This window comes from Pipistrellus kuhlii, unplaced genomic scaffold (assembly GCF_014108245.1).
Source record: "Pipistrellus kuhlii isolate mPipKuh1 unplaced genomic scaffold, mPipKuh1.p scaffold_m20_p_8, whole genome shotgun sequence".
Lineage (NCBI taxonomy): Eukaryota > Metazoa > Chordata > Mammalia > Chiroptera > Vespertilionidae > Pipistrellus > Pipistrellus kuhlii.
The window spans coordinates 54,223,432-54,237,538 of record NW_023425584.1 but is presented as its reverse complement, the minus strand read 5'-3'; the positions used below and the strand labels follow the sequence as shown (position 1 = coordinate 54,237,538).

Below are 14,107 nucleotides of genomic sequence, written 5' to 3'. Positions count from 1 at the left end.
CGTCAAGCCCAGCCGGGTGGGGGGCATGGCCTGAGGTCCCTGTCAAGCCCCACAGGGGCGGGGGAGGGTGTAGCCTCAGGTCCCTGCTGATTGCTTGCTAAGGCTACTTAAGGTAATTTGGCCTCAGCCATCTTTGTGATGGAGTGATGGTCAATTAGCATATTCCCTCTTTATTAGATAGGCTTGCTAAAGTCTTTTCCAGAAGTTCTGCTCTTACTCCTTAATTCTTCAATTAATCAGTGCTTTTAAGACAAAAAAAAAAAACATAATAAAGAAAAGAAAGTAAAGGAAAGAGATCTCCTGGTGAAATAAAATACAGCAATTAAAATGGAGACAAACTGACAACTATTGTACAATAGCTATAAAGTTTCAAGGTAAACAATGGTTGGAAAGTTAATTGTTTACCAAACTCTCGTTAGTTCAACCTGGCTCACCGTTGAAAGAATGCTATGGAAATTGACCTGTGTTCAGATACGTCACTCCCATAAGCCAACCACCTGTTGGATCTCAAGTGTGTACCAGCCGAGGGACAGTCTTCGCTTGCTCAGAGCTGTTTATATTAGAGGTATTTACAAAAGGGTGTGTGATAGGAAAAGTAAATAACTGATCTTCACTCATCCTGCTTCCTGTTTTCTTCTTGGTTCTTCAGAGGTACACTCTCTTCTGGGATAAAGCCTTGCCTCACGAAGTGGCATGAGGAAGTGCCTGCACTCCACAGCCCGGGAGAGCTCAGTGAAAATGTGTGTTCACCACGGCAGGCTGTCCTGTCCCGACCCCGAGACACTGAAGCCTCTGTGTGCATCGTGCTCATGGGTTCCTTCCTAGCCACTCTCGGGGACAGGAATGCTTGGTAAGTTTTTATGAAATCTTCACATCTTCTTGCCTCTAAGTAAAATTTGTTTTTATTAATTCAGATTGACTGATATGTATTTCATTGCCATGGATATGAAATTTCTCTTACTGTGCTTTCTCCAGATACTTTTTTAATGCAAAAGAAATATAGCTAGAAGAGGGAGAAGGCCAGGAAATCTCTACTTTGTAAATCATTCCCTCATATTTTTCTTCTCCTTTTTGTGATTGATTTGTGTGCCTTTTTTTTTTTCCCCAAGTTAGAAGATATGCTTTCATTTAATTCCAAGGTAGAATTAAGCAAATTAAATTAAATCACAAGACTTTACTCATACTCTCTTATTGTTGAAAATATGGTAGTACCAAATTTGGTAAAAGCAAGAAATAAATTCAAAGAAAGCATTTCTGAAGAGACATAGTTAAATAATTGTTTATTTTTAATTTAAGACTAACAACAGATAAATGATAACATTTCCTCCTGAATATTTATAAAGCCCTTTTTAACAAACTTCTGATGATATAAATCTGTGACCAACATTATTTTGTTCTGGATATTTAACTAGGCAATCGCAGGTAAAAATGTTATGGGATATGCCTCAAAAATTCAAATCGGAGCAAACTGATGCTCCTGAGTGGCCTATTGGGTCATGTAACAAGGCACAGAAAATTCACACAGTCTCATGGGGTACTGTTCTGTTGAGACAGAGCAGTAATCAGATTATCAAAAAAAATAAAAATTCTCTGGGAATATTATAATTAATCTTTATAAGCACACACACAAAATGCTATAGTTTTATTTTTTATATAAATAGAAGCCCAACCAAGAGTCATTTTACCTAAAACTGTAGCAACAAAGACTTTTGTTCCCAACACTTTATTATGAAAATTTTCAAACATAAATAAAAATTAAGATAATTACACCATGAACACTAAAATACCTACCATGTGATTCTATAATTATCATTTTGCTACATTGGCTTCTTCACATGCTATCCAATATTCAGTCAATTATCCATCCACCTATTCATCTTCTTTACATTTAAGATGTGTTTTTAAGTTGCAGACCTCAGTCTATTTTATCTAACATTTAGGGATGCATATCACTAACTAGAGTTTAATAGTTGCTTAACATTTTCCTTGAGGTAAGTTTCATGTTCAATAAAATGCACAATTTTTACTATACCATTTGATGTGTTTGGGTAAAAAATATATTTGGATTAAAAATATATATGTATTACACAGAGCTAATATATATATATATATATATATATATATATATATATATATATATATATAAAATCTGTGTAATCCAAGCCCCTGTCATGATATACAACATCATTATTCCAGATCTGCAATGTTTCCTCATTCCCCCGCCCAGTCAGTCCCTGCTCCCACTCCCAGAGGCAAACACCCTTCTTCTCTTTCATACCTGCACGACGGCCATTGATGCGTTTGTGTGTATCAATAACTCATTCCTTCTGTATTGGTGAGTAGTATTTCAATACTACAACACTGTATGAATATGCCACAGTTTATCCAGTCTTTTATTGATGGACACCTGAGCTTTATTCAGCTTCTGGCTAATATGAATAAGCTTGCTATGAATATTCTTATACAAATCTTTCTCTGGACATGTTTCCAGCCTCTTGTATAAATACCTCTTGTATAAGTCCTGGGTCATAAAGTAGTGATTATATCATTTCATCACCCTCACCAACACTATGAGAATTTCAGTTCCTCCACATCCCTGCCAGTTTTGTGGTGGTCAGCCCTTTAAATTTCTGTCTTTCTGGTGATTGAGTAATGCTGTCTCACTGTGGTTTTATTTGCATTTATCTGATGACTGATATTGCGGAACACTTTCCCACGTGCTTAGTGCTCATTTGTATATCACCCTTCGTTAAATATTTGGCTTTGGCCCACTGTTTTAAAAATTGGATTGTTTATCTTTTTATTATAGACTTGAAGGAGTTTTTAGAAGTATATATTGTGGCTACAAGTCCTTTGTCAAATATATATTTCCCACTTTGTTGCTAGCCCATTTTTTAAAAAAGGTATAGTTTGAGCCCTGTCCAGGTATCTCAGGTGGTTAGAACATGGTCCCCATATGCCAAGGTTGCAGGTTCAATCTCTGATCAGGGCATTCTACAATACTGTCTATTAAATTCATTTTTATAATCATAAAAATATCCCACTGGATCATTCCAACATCCAAATCTATATCAAACCTATCAGACCTCCACTCACTCATCAATTTGATATTGATAAATATTAATTAAGCAACTACCATGTGCCAGGTACTACTTCAGGTACTGTTCTAGGCTCAGTAAATGAAACAAGCAAATATCCTTGCCCTTGTGATATTTAAATTCTATTGTTATACTAAATCAAAAATACCATAATAAATAGATAATTAGAAGGTGAGAAATGCTTTGCAAAAGGAAATTGGTGAGGTCCAAATATAAATAGGGTGGTAGGAGTCTACCATATTGAGAAGGTAACACACTTTAGCAAAGATTTGAAAGAGGGAAGCATTCAGCTATATGGAAGAAGGGCTTTTCAGGCAGAGGTCAGTACAAAGGCCCTAAGATAGAAGTGTGTCTGGAATGACAGAGCAATAGCCAGGAGGCCAGCGCAGCTGGAACGGAGTGAGAGAGGGATACAGGAGGAGAGAGGTTTTGCAATACAATGGGAAGCTGATCATTTAAAGATGGTAGCTTTTACTCTGAGTGGAGTGGGGAGTTATAATAGAATTTTGAGCAGATAGGTGTTAGAGTATAACAAATTACTTTTGAAAGATTGGACTTAAGAAAATCAAGAAAGAAGCTGATCATTTAAGAGGTTATTTCATTAAGTTTTGTAAGGGCTAAGAGTACCTCATATTAGGGTAGCTGCAATCTCAGGGTGGGATTTTGAATATATTTTTAAGATAAAGCCAACAGAATTTCTTGATTACAGATATAAAGTGAGAAAGAAAGAGAAGGTTGAATATGACCAAGGATTTTGTATTAAGCATCCAGAAGGAAAGAAATAAATTGGAATAACGCAATAATTCACTTTTGAACATCAATTTGAGAAAAGGTGTAAAAAATCCAAAGATACATGAGATCATTGTCCAATGAAATCTCTAAAGTACCTTGCAGCTCAGAAATACTGTTACATTTTTTTAAAACATCTTTGGCCATCCATGATGAGTTTTTAATTACTATTCTAAGCCAAAGCATGAAAGTGCCCATTTTGAGACCTATCATAATTTCTTTTGTAGTATTTGAGTGTCAACTCTTCATTTTATTTTTTTAATATATTTTTATTGATTTCTGAGAGGAAGGGAGAGGGAGAGATTAAAACATCAATGATAAGAATCAGCTGCCTCAGGATCAAGCTGGCAACCTGGGGATGTGCCCTTGACCAGAATTGAACCCAGAACCCTTCAGTCCATAGGCCAATGCTCTATCCACTGAGCAAATCTAGCCAAGGCCCAATTCTTCATAAAAAAACAACAACAAAATCATAGGATTTACCAGTAATTGAGCTCCGGGTCAGGGTATAACTTTATCAGAGAAATATTCCTGTGATTATTATGAACACAAAAAAGTAAACTAAAAATTTCATTTCAAGAATTCCATATAACAAATTGAATAGTTGATTTCAATTTCAAGAATTGAATTGATATCTATTCTTCACATAACCATTTTGTGCCTATTATTAAGCCACCATTGTTACCACACAAAAAAACTGTTTGTAAACTGTTCTTGAGCCTTAGCAAGGCTTATCTTATAATTTTTAAAATGTAGTTGCACAGATAGATACAATTCCTGCCCTTTGGAATCTAGTAATCTACAAATCATAATATTGACTCACAATAAGGGAAGCCAAGGTCAATTACTCAAGCATACAGTAGGGCCTGTAGTTGCAAAGAATGGGGTCAGTAAGACTTTATGTTCAGCAGTCCTGTGGCCCACCATCACAGCTATGCCTGACAAGCAACAGGTAACCTCCACCTTGGACATAAGACTCAGCTGTATGAGATATCTAATGCTTGTCTTGCTTCCAGTGCTCTGGCAAGCTCAGCCAAGCTCAACAGGAAGGAGGGGAACATGTGGAGAGCCACCCCACTTCTTCCACCCCCAACAGTCACATTGCACACTTTCTGCACAGCCTAGTGGTCACAAAATGGGAAACCATACTTCACTTTAAGTGGAAACTTTGTAATGTGAAGTTCAAGTTTGGGGGGTGATTATACATATGTCTGTGTTAAAATAACAAGAAGCATGGGCCAAACCAGGATAGCCCCTGCAAGGTTTTCGGGAGCCCAAAGCCTGAAGATATACCGAACATCAATCTGGAAATCAAGGGGATGGGAGCAGTATAGGTATAATAGAAGTTTCTTAAAAGCTTCTTCTATTTCTAACAAAATGTAATGCAACTAAAATGACTAAATTAATGTCTAATTTAACCAAAATATTTAACAGCACCTAATCAGAGCCCCCAATACTGCCGTAAAATAAGATATGAAACATTTGCTTATATGTAGTGCACAATGAATCTAAACTCTATCAGTTGAAAAGCAGTTGTGAGTGGATTTACATGATTTTGTACTGCCTGCAAGAGTGAAATACTTTGAAGAATAAGCAAAGAGGAGTCTCTAAAGACACCTATATTCATGCTCAACTTGGGCAAAAATAGAGCTCAAATGGTCATGAATTAAAAAAAAACACACACACTAGAGATCTTTTTTTTTTTTTTTTTTTTTTTGCCGTCACATGGGGATGGATGCTTATTGTTTTGCTTAGAGGATAATATTTATCTAGAGACATGAATATTTAGCAAGTGCCACCAAGAAAACCAAGTTTCTGCCTTCCCAACTGTCTTAGTCCCTTTGGGCTGTTAGAATAAAAATACCATGGACTGGGTGACTTAAGAAAACATTCATCACTCACAGTTCTAGAGACTGGGAGTCCAAGATCAAGATGCTGGCAGATTCGATGCCCCATGAGGCCCTGCTTCCTGTTTCTTAGACAGCCTCCTCTCACCCTGTTCTCACGTGGCAGAAGGGCTGAGAGCTCTGCAGGGTCTCCACCCTCATAACCTAATCACCTCTCAAAGGCTCCACCTACAAATACATTGAGAGTTAGGATTTCAATATATGAATTCTGGAGGGACACCTACACACGATCCATAACAAGTCTACAAAGCAAAAAGATAATTCAGGAACACATATACGACAGAACGTTGTTTTGAAATATGTGAAGGATTACAGTTCAAGGCCTTGTTTTATAGGTGATAATTACACCATGACAGGAACATAATGTATAACCCTCTACACTCCTTCAAACACAAGAGAAAAAGGTGAGACTGGTTTCAAACTACTCAAATGAGGTAATCATTCCATCCAGCTGCTAAGTCTTATTCATATTTTTTTTTTTTTTTTTACAAGAGACAGAGGTACATTGTCTCAGAAAAGAGCAGGCAGACACATCCAGCAGGCCAGAGGAATGGTATGCATATTGGCTTAGTGGCCAGCCTTATGCTTTCAAGTGAGACCATGCAAATACAGTAAATGATATCACTTCTAGACTTCCTCCTAAGGCCTCCGAAAACAAGCAGAGGAATTCCCGGGTCTCATGGAATTATTTTCAGTCTCTAGCTTTCTGTTCAACTTGGCTGTAAAAATTCAAAATACTAAAAAGCCCACCTGGCGTGGCTCAGTGGTTGAGCATCAACTGATGAACCAGGGGGTCACAGTTTGATTCCCCGTCAGGGCACATGCCTGGGTTGCCAGCTAGATTCCTGTAGGAGGCGTGCAGGAACCAGCTAATTAACGATTCTCTCTCATCATTGATGTTTCTCTCTCTCCTCCCTTCCTCTCTGAAATCAATAAATATAGTATATATACATATACATTTTAAAAACACACACACAATACTAAAAAAAATCCTTAGTTCCCCCCAAAAATTACTTACTCTAATGAGAACTCTGTATTGACTCAGGCAGATTTTTCTTTGGATTAAGGCAGTGGTAAGCACATTCATTAGTCAACAGAGCCAAATATCAACAGTACAACAACTGAAATTTCTTATGAGAGCCAAATTTTTTAAACTTAAATTTTTTCTAATGCCACTTCTTCAAAATAGACTCACCCAGGCCGTGGTATTTTGTGGAAGAGCCACACTCAAGGGGCCAAAAGAGCCCCATGTGGCTCTCAAGCCACAGTTTGCCGACCACAGGATTAAGGCAATCATTTAACCCAGTCCTTCCACCCTCTCCTCTGTGCATACTCACAGCATTTGTACTGGGAAAGAGATCCAAAACCAAGGCACATATTCCCAAGCAATCATAACAGCACTCAAGGGTTTATTCCAGCATCCATGAAATAAATGGATGGGGCACAATAAGAGCTGTGAGCATGGCAAGGAGCCACCAGAGAGAAAAATCAAGCAACAAATGAGAAGAAACACATCTCCCCTATTTGGGCAATAACAGCAGCAAACAAAACATCAATCCCCAGCAGGCTGCCTAGTTTATTGAAGCCTTAAGACCATTTTCAAAGTATACTCATGTCCTCTGGGTAGGATTACTCAAGAAATACAGGGCTTGATATCACTAAAATTTCTGAATATAACTTCAGCCCAGATTTTCTGTCCACAGCTATGAAATCTGGATCTCTGTGTTAACTTGCTTGTTTATGTGCTGCTTTTGTTGCTCATTTATTCACTTACATTCATTCCATGAGTATCTATAGAAAAATTACTGCCTACCAGTCATTTCTTATAACTCTGCAGATTCAGAGATAAACAATAGAGGGGCCAACTTTCACAGAGCTTTATTTCATGGGAAGAGAAAATTCAACAACAATAAAAAAAAAATGCAATGGATAAGAATGGTGATGAAAATAAAACAGGGTAATGAAGAGTGCTCAAAACCTGGCTTAGACTGGAGCTCAAGAAAGGCCACTACTAGGTCCTCTTGTATGAGCCTCTCTGACTGGACCAGGAAAGCTCTGGAAGCTTTATATTTACAGCAGAGGCTGGGAGGTGAAGCTGAGCTTCACTCCACTCCCAATGCAGATGACCAAGAATGCAAAGGAAACTTCGGTGAAATTGACCAGAGTTTCAACTAAGTGGCTGAATGTGCCTTGATGAGACTGCAAGCGAAACTGAAAGGAGTGGAGGAAGGAACCGTGCTCAGAGTGGGTGGACAAGTGAATTTGCTCATACAGCAGGCCATGGACCCCAAAAACCTCAGCTGACATTTCTCAGGATGGAAAGCTTCAATGTGATATTTGACATATGAATTGCCCTTGAATTCAACCCTCAGAAATTATAGGTTGGCCCTTTATTTTTAACCAACTTACATGCAATACTGAATATAAAATTTGAGAAAGAAAGAAAAGAGGGAGGGAGGGAGGGAGGGAGGGAGGGAGGGAGGGAGGGAGGAAAACAGACCTCTGCAGAAAAGTGGTGGTTGAACAGAAAAGGGAAGGATGCACAGAGACTAGATAAGAGAAATTTTGGAGGGAGATCCAGGCCCAACCGCATGAGTGAGGTAGGTAGGACCAGGGACACAAACAAGATCATTGTGCTGGAGCCTAGAGAGCATCACAGGAGCATCACCAGAGAGGATGTGGGCAGGTGGGAGTTAGGGATTTATTAGAAGGAAAGCCATTTTTGAGCTAAGCAGATAAGTAACATGATCTGACTTACAATTATAAAGATCATTTTGAAGGACTGCAGGAGTGCAGGATGATTGGGTAAAATGAGTCCAATGACTTCATTTTATTCTCCAAAAGGAGAAGATAATATGAGTTTAATCAGTTTCTGGGGATTATCTAAATAATAATGACAAATCAAGGTGGCCATGCTCTAGTTATTAGTAAATGACTGCAACTTAAATAAGTCTAGATAAGCTTAGAAGTGATATACGATATGATAAAAGGGGTAAGATTTATTTTTATTATGTAAAAATGCATATGAGTTATCTACAGTTTTCTACTAAATAATAATTATGGTTAATCCTACCCTGAGCTAAACTACAGGAAACATGTGATTCATTTAAATGTCAACTCAACTGAGATGGGCAAAGTGTCCAGAGATCATGAAACTGAACAACCAAGGGGTCCAGGCTGCCTGTCACTAGTTGAACCAATTAAACAGAGACAGGGTTGAATCACATATAAGCATTTATTCCAATGCCAACAGGATGGGAAAGCAGCAGGTCATCCACAAAACTCTGCTCTGCCCTCCCCATAGCCAGCCTCTTATATTGGGCAGAAAGACAAAGATTACATGCGAAAGTATGCAAGGTATAATGGTTACAGGTAATAGGCAGTGTAGACTGGGTAAACAGAATTGTGACCTCCTGGTTCAAAGGTTGATGCTCAACCACTGAGCCATGCTGGCCAGGCTAGGATTTTTTTTTTTTTTTTTCCATCTGTTTTGCCCTAGTCAGTTTGGCTCAGTGGATAAAGTATTGGCCTGCAGACTGAAGGGTCCTGGGTTCGATTCAGTCAAGGGCGTATGCCAGGATTGTGGGCTCAATTCTCATTGGGGGTATGCAAGAGGCAGCTGATCAATGATTCTCTCTCATTGTTTGATGTTTCAATCTTTCTCCCTTCCTCTCTGAAATCAATATCTGCTTTGTTGTAATGAGCTTTAATTAGCCCCTTAGGGCAAAGAAGCTGAGCCATTTAGCTGCCATCAAATTTGCCTACAATACCTGCTGATTTCAAATTCTTGAGATTCTCAAAATGTCCTGAGGCTCCTTCCTCACCATTTCTCAGAAAAGTAACCTTTGTTCCTTACCTGGAAAGACTGCCATGAACCACATGATCGAGCAAGGTACCAGGCAGGCTATTTCTCCAAGGTGCTCGTATTGCCTTCAAAGTCAGTTTTTATTCCTTAAAGCTTTTTGGTGATATCCAGAGTACAGGCATGTGTCTCTCAAATATGATGTTGTAGTCAAAGTCTTGGTTAATAAAACCACGATTGGAAACTGGTCTTATTGAATTCATACAGAGAAACATATTGCCATGTCTCACTCATTAAGTATTACTAAATTCTGGAGGGATCAGTGAGGCAGAAAAATATATAATTTGCCAAGTGACTTTGAGAAAAGAAACAAGCTTGGCCGTCATGGCTCAGTGGTTGAGCATCCACCTATGAACCAGGAGATCATGGTTCAATTCCCAGTTAGGTCATATGCCGGGGTTGTGGGTTCAATCCCTAGGGTGGGGTGTGCAGGAGGGAGCCAATCAATGATTCTCAGCATTGATGTTTCTATCTGTCTCTACCTCCCCTTTCCTCTCTGAAATCAATAAAAATATAATTTAAAAAAGGAAAAGAAACAAGTTTCATTATGTCTGAAAAACAAAAAAGGTTAAAAATCAGCAATATTTTCAGCAAAAGTTACAAAAACTATATAATTATTTTCAGTTAATTCCGTCCTATAATCATTTTTTGTTTCTCCTGATTTTCCTTGCCAGTATTTCTATAAATCCAGGTATAGAGGTTTTTTTTAAATATATATATATATATATATATATATATATATATATATATATACACACACACACACACACACATACACACACACACACACACACACACACACACACACACCGTATTTTTCGGACCATAAGACGCACTTTTTTTCCCCCAGAAGTGGGGGGAAAAAGTCCCTGCGTCTTATGGTCCAAATATAGCCTACACATATACTTTAAAAAAAAATTTTTTTTTACTTGCCCGGCTCTGTGTAGTCTCTGTGTGCTTGCCCGGCTCTAAAATGGTTCTAAATGCTGCTGTTTACTTTACAGGGTTGATTACATGTGTTTATGACTGAAATGTTGGGTTTTAATGCACAGAAAATATTTTAGGACACTATTTGTTTCAGAATCTTTTTTTCTTCATTTCCCTTCTCTAAAAACTGGTGCGTCTTATGGTCCGGAGCGTCTTATGGTCTGAAAAATACGGTATATATGTGTGTGTGTGTGTGTGTGTGTATATATATATATATATATATATATATATGTGTGTGTGTGTGTGTGTATTTATTTTTATTTTTTTTTATTTTTAGAGAGAGAAGGGAAAAGAATAGAGAGATAGAAACATTGATGAAAGAGGAAGTCATCATTAATTTTTAGGTGACTAGTAAGTAATTTCCATTCCTCAGATTAGCAATACATTCACATTTTTATGAGATAGATTTCAAATAAAATACAATACATAATCATTAAAATATTCAAGAGCACCTCTAGATTCTCTGTAATAAGATGCCAACAGTAAGCAAAATCAGATTTCAGTATCCTATTATTTCAAAATATCTCAATATTTAATAATTTGCATTTTTTTAACTCAGCAAGACGCCAAAGTTTTAAGTTACCTAGGTTACCAAAGACTTTGGAACCATATTTAGGTATATATATTTATTACTGAAAAGCTTTATCAACATCCTTCATTTTAGATACATCTATTTATTATGTCGTAACAGCTTTGTGAGATTTTAAAGCCAATTATTATTTCCCAAGGCATTTTCTTGGCAAATTTGGAACAGGGATAACATAATCCTGAGCACTTTAAGGAGGCTGGAGAAAAGGCGTGGAGGGAGGAGGAGAGGGCAATATCAGGCCCCACCTTATTCCTAGGAATGCACCAACTGCCAGGCCTTGGGGAGAGGGGTTTAGATTTATTTCCCATATTTTCCTTTCTGAATATCTGTAACAACATGAAATCTTGAATTTCAGATGAGACCTCATTCTGTTTCAAAACAGGAACAAAAACAACCCCTAAAGTTAATAGATGAGTACTCCCAAAAAGAGCGACTGGGACCTTAGCCTTAGAATCTTATCTCACACTAATCCAGCACAACAAATGACCTTGGGTCTGAGTGGCACAAAGCCCAATATCAGAGACAGAGGATTCCTTGTTTCCATAAAACGGCAAACTAAGTCTCCAAAAGATAAGAAAGCAAGCAAAGGACATCTGTAACCAGTTACATTACAGACAGACTAGAACTCTCACTACCTAAGCGTTTCCATCAGCTGATGCCTTGAGAGGCAGAGCAGGGAGCATCCCCAGTATGAAGAACTCTCAGCAGCTGCTGGGAAGTTCCCGAAGTCCCTGCCATGGGTTCAGCCTGACCCAAGTATATGCCCCATCTGTAAAGTAATACATGCCCCCATCTGTAAACAAATTAAACCAAACAACAGAGAGACACAAAACAGCTCTCAAGAGAGACTCTCTCATATACAATATTTACAATGGGCACAACAGATAGACAACTGTTTGTGGCTTATCATGCACAGCCAGACAGAATGCCAGACAGAAGTCCTGCACCATGCAGGGCCTTGTCTCAACCCTGAACTGATCAGGCTTGAGTGCGGAGAAAAGGCAGGGATCGTGAGAGGCCACTTGCAACCAGGAGCTGATTAGGTTCACACCAGATTGGGGGTTGGGAGGGCAACAGACAACAGATGCCCTTTATTACATATTATAGTTACAGAACACAAGATTCAACTTAGGTCTTAGGTTAGACAGTGGAATTGCTGGGGTTGTGGCTGGGACTCAAAATAGGAAAATTACTGAGAGCGCTGCAAATAAGAGTTCGGGCCTCAGCCCCAGGAACCTCCAGTCCAGGCAACAAGTGTGATCCCCAGTATGGACCTCAGAGGACTAACCTGCTTATGGTCTCATCTAGGTCACCAGAATATGAAACTGGACAACCAATGGGTCCAGGCCACCTGCCACTATGTGAGTGGACTGACTGCATTCTTAGGTTAACTCCTACGTCCAGGGGCATACAGCTCTCAGCCAGGTTAGGATGTGCTTACTCTAATCAGAACAAAACAATCACAGTTAACAAAGCATGATTAATATTTCCTATACTTAGAGTCAGGCCCCACTACTCTATTTCTGCCCCTAACAATCAGAGTATGGATATGCAAGGCTGTACAACCAATTGTTTTCTAGATGCTCCCACAGAATACTCAAGAGTAAAGGGAGTGCAGGTAACATGATCATCTAAAGGTAACAATAGCCGAAGCAAGTTTGGCTCAGTGGATAGAGCATCGATCTGCCGACTGAAAGGTCCCAGGTTCAATTCTGGTCAAGGGCATGTACGTTGGTTGCAGGCACATCCCCAGTAGGGGGTACGCAAGAGGCAACTGGTCGATGTTTCTCATAGATGTTTCTAGCTCTCTATCTCCCTCCCTTCCTCTGTAAAAAAAATCAATAAAATATATTTTAATAAATAAATAAATAAATGGAACAATAAACTCATGATTGGTTTTAAGACCCAGAAGATAACCATGGACCTGCCTTTTCTGGAATTAAGGGCAGGATGATAGAGAGTTCCTGGTAAAGAGCTCTGAACCCTGAGCACTAAACAAAGAGATAATTAGATTTCACATTGAATAGCTGTAGATATCTGGCAAATGTATATTATTGTACTACATCTTTTTACCTCGCTTTCAGTTTTTGTCTTTTTTATGCATAGAATAACAGCATCCAGTATGATAAGATAGAAATAGCTCACTGCATATGATCTAAATGTACAGAAAACATTACTGAGTGCTTTCTTCTAGAAACAGTTACCTTAAAGTTATTGAATATTCTTGGAATAGAACAAAACTGAAGAATATGGGAAACTATTTGGCTTAGGTGTGTGATATCATACAAGTTACTATATATATATAAAAGCCTAAGTGACCATCTGACCATTTGACCATTCAATCGGTACCTATGATGCTCAATGACCACCGGGGGCACATGCTCAATGCACAGGCATGGAAACATGGAACAGACTGATGAATCTCAGAAGGAAGGGGGGAAAGGGGAGGGCAGGAAGAGATTAACCACAGATTTTATATGCATACTAGAGGCTCAGTACACAGATTCATGCACAGGTGGGGTCCCTCAGCCTGGTTGGTGGGGATCAGGCTGAAACCGGCTCTCTGACCCCTTCTCATGAGGGCACAGGCCAGGCCAAGGGACCCCACCAGTGCATGAATCTGTGCACCAGGCCTCTAGTCCAATAAAAAGCCTAATATGCAAATTGTCCCTCAGGCGGTCATTTGACCAGGAAACTGGGAGTTCGACCACTCGCTATGATGTACGCTGACCACCAGGGTCAGCCCAGAACATGGCAGGCATCAGCAACATGCTGCGACCTCTCACTGGCTACCTGAGTGCAAGAGTGACAGGGACGGAGGTGTGGTGAGAATGCAGGGTGTCACTCTCACTCCCCCTGCCACTCTATCCCGAGA

General features: G+C 39.1%; 1 long non-coding RNA gene across 1 annotated transcript; it reads left to right on the top strand.

The window, feature by feature from the left end:
• The first annotated feature begins 473 nt into the window (after window positions 1-473).
• On the top strand, window positions 474-6,354 carry LOC123651770. The gene is made up of 3 exons (XR_006740677.1): window positions 474-565; window positions 650-850; window positions 6,130-6,354. It is a non-coding gene; the product is annotated as an uncharacterized LOC123651770 (long non-coding RNA).
• Window positions 6,355-14,107: the final 7,753 nt, after the last annotated feature.